The sequence below is a fragment of the Carettochelys insculpta genome, chromosome 22 (assembly GCF_033958435.1).
Source record: "Carettochelys insculpta isolate YL-2023 chromosome 22, ASM3395843v1, whole genome shotgun sequence".
Lineage (NCBI taxonomy): Eukaryota > Metazoa > Chordata > Testudines > Carettochelyidae > Carettochelys > Carettochelys insculpta.
This window is the reverse complement of record NC_134158.1, coordinates 1,461,905-1,473,411: the sequence shown is the minus strand read 5'-3', so window position 1 is coordinate 1,473,411 and position 11,507 is coordinate 1,461,905. Positions and strand designations below refer to the sequence as shown.

The following is an 11,507-nucleotide window of genomic DNA, read 5'->3' as shown; positions in this document are numbered from 1 at the left end:
GTCAAAGTCCCCTTCCCCTCTAACTGCTGGGGAGCTGGTAACGCTGTGATTGTCGCACCCCTGGGGCTGGGCAGGGGGAGTTCTGACATCACCGGATAAAGCAGGACATATAATGGCCATGTCTACACGGGCAGCTTCTGTCAACAAAAGTCACTGTTGACAGAGAAATCTCGGCAGAGTATCTGTGGGCAGATTGCTGCTTCGCACAACTTGCTCGATGGACTGAACAGCCAGACTGCGCTGCCCTGGGGAGACAGAACAAGGCAATGGCAGCCCTGCAAACAGAGCGCTGCACGGCCCTCTGCCGACAAAACACTGTTGACAGGGATGTTATACCTGAACTGGGAGAGGTATGAAGCTGCTGGCAGAACAGCTGCCTTCTGTCGACACACTGGCGAGGGAGCGCTTTAGCTGCATGGATGCGCTGGAGTTTTATCAACAGAAGCTGCCCGAGTCGAATGGCCGTAGTGTGTTGCTTTGAAACTCCGTTTTCAGGGCAGCCAGTGTCAGTTCAGACGCCTGGTGTGTAACCTCTCAGGTTAGCGACGCTGCGAGAGTCAGAGGGGCTGGTGGGGAAATGGAGGGAAAAGGGAAGGAGAAAGTAAAACCAACTAACCAGAGTGTCCTGGAGAAAGGGTGAAAATCAATGGAAAACAGTGCCAGGAAAACCCCCTGCAGAGGAGAAGCAGCCAGAGGCAGGGAGAGGGGAAGGGATGAATCCAGGGGGAAGACTGGAGAACAGGAGGGGGATGTTCTGTGACAGAGATCACAGGGAGTGGGAGAGAGACAGGTATTTATGGTAAATAAAGAACATATTCCTTTCTCTTTTCCTGGCAGCACTTGTTGGGGGCAGAGTGGTGGGTTTGGTTCCCTGCTCAGCTGGATCCCCCCCAATGTCAGTAGGGAACAGACGGACATGTCCCTGTGCTGAGGGCTGGGGTTTGATTGTGGTTTGTTGATACCCAGCCTGTGCCGTCTCTTGTGCTCTCTGCAGCTGTGGAAATGAGCGTTCCCCAGCTGGTTCTGTGCCAAGGGGGCTGCACAATTGGGGCTGTCTCTCCCCTGTGATTTCTGAGGGGATGAATTTGTGAAAGGGAGGCTGAAGGTGTGTGAAATATGTTGCTCACATTCCTTTTGCACATCAGGAATCACAGTGTTGTCCAAGGAGGTGTTTGTGGGGTGGGACCTGCTCCCAGAGACAGTCTCTGGGGGTGTCTACACCAGGATGCAGGTTTCTGCCCCTCCTTGTGCAGTCTGTGTGTAAACAAGGCAAGTGGTTTCACCTCAGTGTCAGTGGCTGGAAAGTTCTGGGGGCGGGAAGGTGCTGGGGCGGGTTAGCCGTCACTGAGGTGAAACCATTACTCGCCTGAGCCCCACTAGGCCGGTACAATGAGATTGCGGCCTCATATTCACTACTGCACTGGAAAAACGAACAAACCTTTCTTCTCGGCTGGACATGAGCCTTGGCCCAAAATGGGGAGGAAGGAGCAACCCCACCCTCAGCCAGGGCTGGGACCCTTTCTGTGAGCTTCTAATTTCAATGACTGGGTGGGATTCATGGAGGGGCAGAGATGTTGCAATGCAGTGCCTCACCTGGTCAAATATGTAGGTGCCTGGATAATCACAAGAACACCACGACCCTGAAGCGTAATAGCTCACACTTTTATTAATCAGGGTACATTTGTTGGATTTCTAGCTTGCAAGAGGAGTTGGCCTGTTTTCCCTACTTACCCCATTTTAGGCTGTTTTGGTCTATTTTAGCAGTAATGCAAATGGCCTGCAGAGCTCACACTCTGTGTCCATGTTAGGTAGGTGTTACTATTGTAGGCAGACACTTACGAATATGGATTTAAATAAGTGTATAAATAGCCTGTTAGCTGAGTATAAAAATATCTGTAGCTGATGTTCCAGCTTTGCTATTGTAACCGCACACTGAGGTAAATTGGTGGCCCTTATCTTGTGAAGCCTCAGCAGGTGCCCAACATTATCACGGCCCAGGTACATCCGTTCTCTTGTTTACCGAAAAGTAGTGGCAAAGGTCACCAGGTGGCATCTCCCTGGTGCTCATTCTTAGAATTTGCCCCTGAAGCTGCGACGTAGCCCTTTGTGCAGGAGTCTGCAACCGAAATAGCAACAAGAGCCATTGTTTTCAAATTCAGCTCCAAAAGCCAAGCTTCAAAAGCTGCAACGCACGTGAATACAAGACAGTCCTTAACAGATATGTACAAATAGTAAATAACATCCAACGGTACTTTGTGTAACCCCTGTTTTAAGAACAGCACAATGCAATGATTTTTACCGGTTAAAACATTGTCACCCCATTACCTGTGTTTGCAGCAGAGTAGCCCTGAGAAACTCCAGCTCAGATCTGGGCTCCACACAACACACGCTGAGGGACATCCCGGCCCTGAGGAGTTTGGTTAAAATGGAGAAGGCAAAGGGTAAGAAGGGAAACTGAGGCACAAAGCAAGGCAGTGAGTTACTGAGGGTCACGCAGCATGTCAGTGGCTGAGGTCATCGTAGAAGCCAAATACGCCTTGTCCTGTCAGGGCCCTACCCTCTAGATCATGCTGCCTGCTAAGCAGCAGCACCACTGCCCCCATGAAAGAGTGTGTCCGCTGGGGGGAAGTGCTGTGATAAAGGCCCCATGTCCGGCAGGGAGAGGAGGTCCCACTGGGATGCAGAACTCCTGGGCAGCTCCGCGAGGGGTTAGACATCGATGCTGCGGCCGGCACTAGAGGAGGTCACGGAGCTGAACACTGTGTGGATGCTAATGCTTTGTGGCCCCCCACAACGGGGCTCCAGACAGCGCAGGTCCCTGCCAGGTACCACTGGGATCAGCCTGGAGCGTAGCAAAGCTAACCCCAGGCGGGAGCTGCCCCGTGCAAGGCTGAGCTGTGCTAGTGTGTACGTGGGCAGGGACAGGCCAAAGTGATTCCCTTAGTCCCACCAGGCAGCCTTTGGACAGCGCCGGGGCGCACTGCTTCCGGGTCCGTCACCTGGGCCTGCGACAGTGGGTACATTGCCATTGAAAGAGCCCCTCATTTCAGCCAACCCCAGCTGCTCTCATCCAGACAGCCCGTCCAGTCAGGAACAAGAAGTCCTGGGGCCCCTTAGAGACTCACAGAGGCTTTGGAGCATGAGCGTTCGTGGAGGCATCTGGGGAAGTGGGTCTTTGCCCACGAAAGCTCAGGCTCCAAAATCTCTGTGAGTCTACAAGGGGCCCCAGGACTTCTTGTTCTCGAAGACACAGACTAACACGGCTGCCTCTCTGGTACTTGTCCAATCACGGTGGCCACTGACCTATCCCCACCCCTCAGGACATCCCCACTCTGCATCCCTGGGCCTGCTCCCACCAGAGCCAAATCTCCCAGGGGGACCAGCCTTCAAGGGACACTTAAAACTTCAAATGTTGCTGCTGCTGGGTCCTGCTGGTGAGGGGGAGACAGCCCCATGCAGCCCTACGGCCTCGCTCAGCCCAGCGGGGGACACATTCCCAGTCCGGCAGGGCTGGGGAGTGCTGCTGGGGGCAGCGTGTGGGAGACGGGGTCTCAGAGGGGCTGTAGGGAGATCTGGGCAGTGAGGGGTGGGGTGGTCGGGGGCACACTGGGCAGTATGTGGGGGTGTTCGAGGGAAGGCTCAGGAGTTTGATGTGGATGTGGGTGAGTGTGTTAAACACCCTTCTCCTGGGGAAGCAAAACCGTTCCTCCAATTGAGTCTGTCCCCTGTGGCTGACCCCGAATGGCCCCCTCCCTCTGCCTGATCCCGTAACGAGGGACAGTACCAGGGAGGTCGCCCTGTTAGTCTGTATTCCAGCAACACAAGCCTGCCATCAGGGAGCGCTTTAAAGACTGAAAAACTGATGTGTTAGGTGATGAGCTTCCCTGGGACGGACCCACTTCTGCAGGTCTCTGTCTCACACGTAACTGTATCCAGCTCTGTCTCTGCATCCCACAGTGAGGAGTGGTGAGTGGGATTCACACCAGAATTCGGTGTGTTAGGGGTTAATTTACGCTGTGGGGGAGGGGAAGAGAATCAGGAACCAACAGTCAGTGGAATAAAACACCCGGTGCTGGGACCGGGGACGTCGCAGTGGGCAGGGAGCCCAGCCCCAGCCCACCCCACACGCTCAGCCCCCGGCCGGAGAGCTCTGCCCTCGGGGAGCGCCGGGTGGCGTCCGTCAGGGCGGCGGGTGCTCAGGACCTGCGGCCGTTGGCCTGCGGGGAGCCCTCGGGGGGCGCTGAGGAGTCCCTGGGCGGTGGGAGCGGAGGGAGGCAGCGGCTGGGCGGCGGGGGCAGGGGTGCGGATGGGGCGTGAGGGGACAGACGGGCGGGTGGGAGGACGATCTCCTCCTTCCCCTCCCTTGGCAGGCAGCAGCCGGCCGGCGCTGGGCAGCGTGACGCCCGCGCTGGCTCTGCCCTGGGCCAGACAGCGCTGCTGCTGCGGGGGTGGGGGCAGAGCCGGGCAGCCGCCCTGGGACGTCCGTCCCTCCGTCCGTCCGTCCCCGGCTCTGACAGACGCCTGGGGGGGACCTGCCCCTGGGGGGCAAACAGCTCTGAGGGGATGGAACGCTGAGGGAAAAGGGCGGGAAAAACCGGTTAGTTCCGGCTCCAGCCGCCAGCGCCCGACCCCCCCCTCCCCCCCGCACAGCTGCGCCCAGGGGGGTCCCGGTCAGGTGCTCCGACTCCATTGGGAGTGCGACAACCCAGTGACCACAACCACAGATGAGGCCACGGACACGTGTTCAACACAACCCCCCAGCGGGTGTGTCCGCAGCCCACGGGGAGCCCAGTAACAGAGAGGAAGCCCCGCTCGTCTCTACACTATCGAAACAAAACGCGGCCAAGTCGCACTTCACCTTCTCTGACGGACCTGAGGGTTGGGATTTGTGCCTCAAGTCCTTTCACCTTCTCTTCTAAAATGGCTCCCAGCTCACCCCTGGGCCAGAGAAAATCCTCTCTCTCATTCGGGAGGAAGACAAACACGGCACATGCCCCGCAGGTCACAACACCAGAGCTCTCCCCAGCCACGTCACTCTCCATTGCTCCCTTGACAGAGATCCCTTATTTGTTTCCAGTGCCGCCTTGGAGGGCACAAGAGAAACCCCGTACGAGAAAGGTGAGAACAGGTGTGTGGCTCCTCCCAAAGGCGAGCTGCCTGGGAGCTGCTCCTGTTCGCTGCTCCTCACAGGAGTGGCTGGGGCTGCCTCCTTTCGGGGCTGCGAGCTGGCTAGGCCCGGCTGAGTTGTGAATGAAAAGCCCCAGGCAGCGCGGAACAGCCCACGTCCTGCGTCCCTCTCCCCGTGGCCAGCCCGGCCCCTCTGCGCACCCCAGCGGCAGACGGCCGTGGAGAGGCAGCTGGTGGCGTGGGAGTTCCTGGCTGAACAAGAGCCTCTCCTGCTGGCACGGCTGGGAGAGCTGGCCCAGGAGATCGGGCCAAGGGGGGAGGAAAATGCCACCCAGCTGGGGGAGAAGATTTCCCGGGCTGGCGCCCTCAACACACAGCTGGAGGGGACGTGTCAGCAGCCGGTGCTGGAGCTGCTGCAGGTGAGAGGGCGCTGGACGTGCCCAGGGCCCTATTAAGGAGGGGACTGAGGTGCCTGAAGCTCCAGGCCCAGAACAATTCAGACAGAATTTTTTGAGAGACATTTTGAAGCATATGCTCCAAAATCTCTGTGAGTCTCTAAGGGGCCATCAAGTCCTGGTGCCTTTGGCCTGGTGCACCTATGACACAGGCCTCACAATCTTCAAAAAGCTTTTCCCTGAGGCAGTGCTTAAGGACAGCATAAACAGCATCGCGTACAATCGAACGCAGACCTTTTTTACACTGACGACGTGGGACTGGCTCAGCCACTTCCATACCAAGCCTCTTCCTAAATTCCTCATCGCCGTCGTCCTTGGCATTATCTTCAGTGGTTCGTATCGGTGCTGAGCAAAACCAAGGTGGGCCCATTTCATCTTCGTTCTCTGACACAACGTCGTCCTGGGGCTCTGGGTCCTCAAGGAAGGCCCTGTCGAGCTCTGGAGAGGTTCCCAGAAAGAAAATAATGCAAGATCCTGGGGTCGTTTCAGGTTTTCACAAAATCCCATGACACCGCCCCCCCACCTCGCTCATTCGTTTCTTCCCTCTTTGGCTTCTTTTCCGTTCTCCTTGTCCGACTCCTGCAAGCTGCGGCCGCCTTCCTCCGTAGGGGAGGACAGAGAGAGGCCGTCTACCTTGTCGGGCCGCCTCGAGAGCGGTTGGGTTTCGGGGTCGGGTTCCGGTGTATCCGTCAACAAGGGTTGGGCCAAAGGGCTCCCCTCGGCTACCGCCTCCCCCTCGGAGCTGTCGCGGATGCGGCGCTTTCTCCACGTGCGGCGGAGACCCGTCGGCACATGAACAACGTCCGAACTCCTGGCAGGGGTGCTGAAAGTGTCCCTCTTCCCGCTCAGCGTTTGCACAGTTCTGAACCACGCGCCCTTGGAGCCAGATGGCCTCTTTGTGGGGGTAGCGCTGCGCTCCGGTTGGTAGAGGGTGGCGGGGCGAGTCCTTCGAGGGGTCGCATGACACCCTTTCCTTCCAGGCACGTGTCTCACTTGACCCCGATGTACTCCTGCCCCCCAAGGGCACGTCTGCCGGTGACAGGGGGCGGGCCTAAAAAGGTTGGGGTGGAACTTCTGGTGACAGGAGGGAGGGTCGAAAGGGTTAAGGGGGTGGGACTTCTGGTGAAAGGGGTGGGCGGAGCTAAAAGGGATGGGGCGTGGCGGAAGGGAAAAGGCGTTGTGGCGAAGGTTTGATTTTGGTAGGCCACACCCCCGGAAGTGACGCACCAGGGCACGACTGCCAAGGACAGGTGGGCAGAGCTGGGAAGGAGCAGCTGGGGAAAGGGGCGTGGCTCAAGGGAAAGAGGGCGTGGCTAAAGTTGGATTGATGGCAGACCCCGGAAACTACTCAGGGCTTTGCAGCAGGGCACCTGGCTCACACCAGACTGGGGGGTGCCGGGGGGGGGGGTGGATGCATTGTGGGCGGGGGTCTGGATCGGGCAAGGCTGGAAGGCGGTGGAGGGGCTCTGGGTCAGATCACGCTGGGGCGGGGGGCGGGGGGCGGGAAATGTCCGGGTCACACCAGGTGCTGGGAGGGTCTGGTCAGCCCGGGCGGCTGCTTCGGTGGCTTCAGCTCCCTGCCGGCAGTGACCACCTGCGGCCGCCAGGGGGCGCGCTAAAGCCGCCCGCGCCCGCGGGCTCCCCCGAGCCGAGTTTCGAGCCCGGCGCCCTCCGCCGCTGCCGCGCTGGGGCCGCCCCGGCAGCTCCCGTGCCCCCTGGGGGAGCGGGACGCGAAGGGGACGTGCCCCGCCCCGCCCCGCCCCGCCCCGCCTGGCTGCTGCTCCGGGAGTAACGGGGCTCCCCGGCCAGCCTCTCCCGGGGCGCTGAGCTCACGGGGCGTTGGCCGCTGTGCGGGGAGCTCGGCGCTGGGCTGTGCCGGGGCCGGGCCTCCTAGCGGGGGCGAGGAGCTGGGGCTGCTCCCGGGGGTGGGGGACACGTGGCGCCGCTTAGCCCCGCTGAGGGTGAACGCTGCTCTCGGAGGTCACCTGGGGCGACGTCCCCTGCAAGCAGGGCGCTGCGGGACCCAACTGGCCCGAGCCTGCCGCTGTCAGGGGAAAGGCGCCCCAGCCTGGCAGGGACCTGCTGCAGCTGGGGAACCCCCCGGCCCAGGGGAGCCCCCGCCAGCCCCAGACCCACTGAGGGCAGGGGAGGGATGCCGATCTCCCAGCCCAGCCCCACGTGGCGCCTCCCCCTGCCTCAGCCTGGGGGCTGTGTTGGGGGGAGAGCTGGGGTGGGGTCCTCACTGCTGTAGCCCGGAGCCAGCCGGCACCCGAAGCCCTTCAGACTTGGCTCCACCCCAGAGCCCGCACGCCCAGGCAGCACCCTCACCCCCAACCCTCTGCACCAGCCCTGAGCCCCCCTCCCACACGCCGAACCCCTTGACCTCACCCCCCCCCCGCGCTTTGTCAGACTACTGATATGGAGGGGACGTGTCACATTTCCCATGAGGGGTGCACGGAACAAATTCATTCCACAGGTGCCTGGGAAAAGTTAACGGGAAGGCTGAGTCTGAGCCCGGGTTTTACAGAGGAAGCACCAACTCAGCTGGGCCAACATCCCAGCCTTGTTCCCAAGGGGTGACCAACAGCTGGGGGGAGCGGGGGCGGGGAGGGGGACAAGCGGGAGCAGAGCGCATGAGAGAGGGGACTTGCATTTCGCTCAGGGTTAATACCCCCTTGGGACTGCCCTGCAGTGCACTGTAAGAACAACAAGTCCTGGGGCACCTCAGAGACTAACATTCTGGAGCATAAGCTCTCGTGGGCAAAGTCCCGCTTCATCCCAGAGTGCGCCAGCCTTTCTAGGTGGCAATGCGCCCACTGCTCGCCTTTTCCCTCTCACTCTACAGGCTCGTCTTCTATTGGCCCAGCCTGCTACTGCTGACTGAGGACTGTTTCTCACCGCCTCTCTCCTTCTTTAGAGTTGCCCACTGCTCACCTTGTAATGATCTGCAGCACGAAGGGTCTGTCCTGATCGCTTCCTGGAACGTCTGGTGACAGTCTCGCATACGTACAGCATCCATTCTCACTCACACAACAAGGAGCTTTCATTAGCACAGATACAATCAGTACTGAGACTGAACAGCAAGTTAATTTCAAAACCATCACACTGAATTCAATGTCAGATACAGGTGAACATTACACAGAACTGAAAGAGTTTTATACTACAGGGGTGCAGCTTGCTTGCTTTTAGGCCCTTTTAGGCCCCATGGAAAAACTGCCAACTGTCTTCAGTTGCGTCTCCTCTTTATCTTAAACCTGCACAATCAAAAAGTTTCAATCTGTTCTTAATGGTTAACCAAACCAGGTCTGGCCAGGGGGGCTGGAACAATTTTTCTCATGGGAGTGCTGATGAAGGGGAGTTGCAGCCCTCTGCTTTCACCAGCCCTGGAGGCCTGCTGACCTAGAGCAGACCTGCCTCTTACAAACACACGGATTCTTTTCTCTGCAAAAAAAAGAGCAGTCTATGAGCATTTTAAAGGCTAACAAAATAATTTATTAAGGGGTGAGCTTTTCTGGAATAGACCTACATCTTCAGACCATAACACTCAATATTTAAGGCACAGACAACCAAAAGTAGTCATCAAGGTTGACAAATCGGAATCAAAGTGGGCACATCAGAAGAGCGGTAGGAAGGGGAGAAATCCAGAGTCACATCAAACAAAGTGGCTATGTCTACACTAGCCCAAAACTTCAAAGTGTCCATGCAAATCGCCATTTTGAAGATTACGAATGAGACTCTCTTTAGAATGCGGGGGGCGGGGTGGGGGGCAGCACTTGGAAATTGCAGCGGCTCGCGCTGCGCAGCTGGTCCAGACGTGGAAATCCCCTTATTTGAATTTGCTGATAGGAATAAGGGGATTTCGAAGTTGCCGGGGTTCTTTTGAAAAGGACCCCCATCTAGACCGGCGCTGCAATTCCAAAGTGCCCCAGCCGCGCACTTGCTAATGAGGTGCTAAATATGCATTTGACTGCTGTTACAGATGATAAATAGCAAAACAAAAAGCAGTCAAGTAGCACTTTAAAGACTAGCAAAATGGTTTATTAGGTGAGCTTTCCTGGGACAGACCCACTTCTTCAGACCATAGCCAGACCAGAACAGACTCAAGATTTAAGGCACAGAGAACCAAAACGGTAAGCAAGGAGGACAAATCGGAAAAAGATAATCAAGGGGAGCAAATCAGAGAGCGGAGGGGTGGGGTGGGGTGGGGGGGGGAAGGTCAAGAATTAGATTGAGCCAAGTATGCAGACAAGCCCCTATAGTGACTCAGAAAGTTCCCATCATGATTGAAACCATGTGTTAATGTGCCGAATTTGAATAGAAAAGCCAGTTCAGATGTTTCTCTTTCCAAAGCGGAGCAAGAATTGCTTTTCTGCAACACACATCCCTTGAGGTCATCGACAGAATGCCCCGTTCCATGAAAAGGTTGACTAACTGGTTTGTGGATCTGGAGCGTTTTGATGTCTGTTTTGTGCCCATTGACCCTTTGTCTAAGGGAGTTAGAAGTCCGCCCAATATACGAAGCACCTGGGCACTGTTGGCATATATGATGTTAGTAGAGGAGCATGAGAAAGTGCCTGTGATTCTGTGAGTAACCTGATTAGGTCCAGTGAGGGTATTTCCAGAGAAGAGATGTGGAGAAAGCGAGCAGCGGGCTTTGTTGCAGGGAAAGGTTCCAGGACCGCTATTCCTGGGCTTATAGACTGTGGCTGTTAGTGAGAAACCTCGTAAGGTTGGGAGATTGTCTGAAACAACAAACAGGCATGTCACCCAGGAGCTTCTGTCATTATTCCAAATGTTAAACACGTGTTTCAGCGCTTCCTGAGTAATGCTTAAAGTAGCCATTTATATAGTAATCTGAAAGATCACAGCAAATAAAAACACAACCTAGAAGCAAAACCGTAAATGATTCTTTGAATAAGTTTGCATATTAAGAACCCTGTTTTTGGTTCAGAAAAACGAGATCTTCACACTCAAAATCTATTTTTTCACCAAATGCATTTCCCTCAAAAGGGAAGTGCACCGCTCCTGGAAGCACTGCAATACCAGGTTGATGCATGGAGTGGATGGAACAAGCCCCTAGTCCATGTCCCTCTTCCAAAAATCCATTTAATATAGAGTTCTCAGATAGAGAACATATCAGATATTAAACTGATAAGAACAGATACTACACTTGATCTGAGCCCACAAAAAGCCGAGAAGCGATACCATTTTCAAACAATTTTACACAGCCCACCCATCTGGACACTTTTCGATGGCATGACGACTCACCCGAATGCAACACATGTGAGCATTGCAACAAGATCTTTACAGATCGGCAAGTACACCTGCTCTCTTCATCCTGCAGCTCCTTTCTAGCTGGTCAAAGCAAAACCTCTCCCACCAGAGAATTCAGCTTTAAAATGACTTATTCCACCAGACCTGCGAGCTGCCTTTGTGGTGGCTGTTTCGCTCCCTAAGCGATCACCTAATCTGCATGAAGCCTGTCTCCTCGCTGCAGCATGCTGACGCCATCGAGCTGTTAACCCTGGATGGACTGCAGAACCAAAACAAAAAGCAGTCAAGTAGCACTGTAAAGACTAGCAAAAGAATTTGGAAACCTTCTGTTCATGCCACATGCCTGCCGGAAGGGCCGGCTTCAGCTCTTGTGGGGTTTTCCTGTCAAGGATACAACCAACCAGCTCGAGCCCCCACCCAGTGGCCTGGGACAATTTCACCCCCATGCTGGGTGCCTGGAAGGCGGTTCTCCCCCCTCGCAAGCACAGAGTCTGAGATAGAAATGGCTTCTTTAAGGACCATTACCTACCCCAAGGTTACAGTGACAGATGCAGTATATCTAAGCAAAGAAGAGACAAACCCCCTTTACCCAGCTACCATCCCCATATGCAGTAGAACCCAGTCTCTTGCTGGGGCTCTTGGCCCTTTACC

The 11,507-nt window shown here is 56.2% G+C and overlaps 1 non-coding gene across 1 annotated transcript; it reads right to left on the bottom strand.

Moving 5' to 3' along the window:
* Positions 1–10,591: 10,591 nt before the first annotated feature.
* On the bottom strand, positions 10,592–10,785 carry LOC142025400 (U2 spliceosomal RNA). The gene has a single exon (XR_012648671.1). It is a non-coding gene; the product is annotated as a U2 spliceosomal RNA (small nuclear RNA).
* Positions 10,786–11,507: the final 722 nt, after the last annotated feature.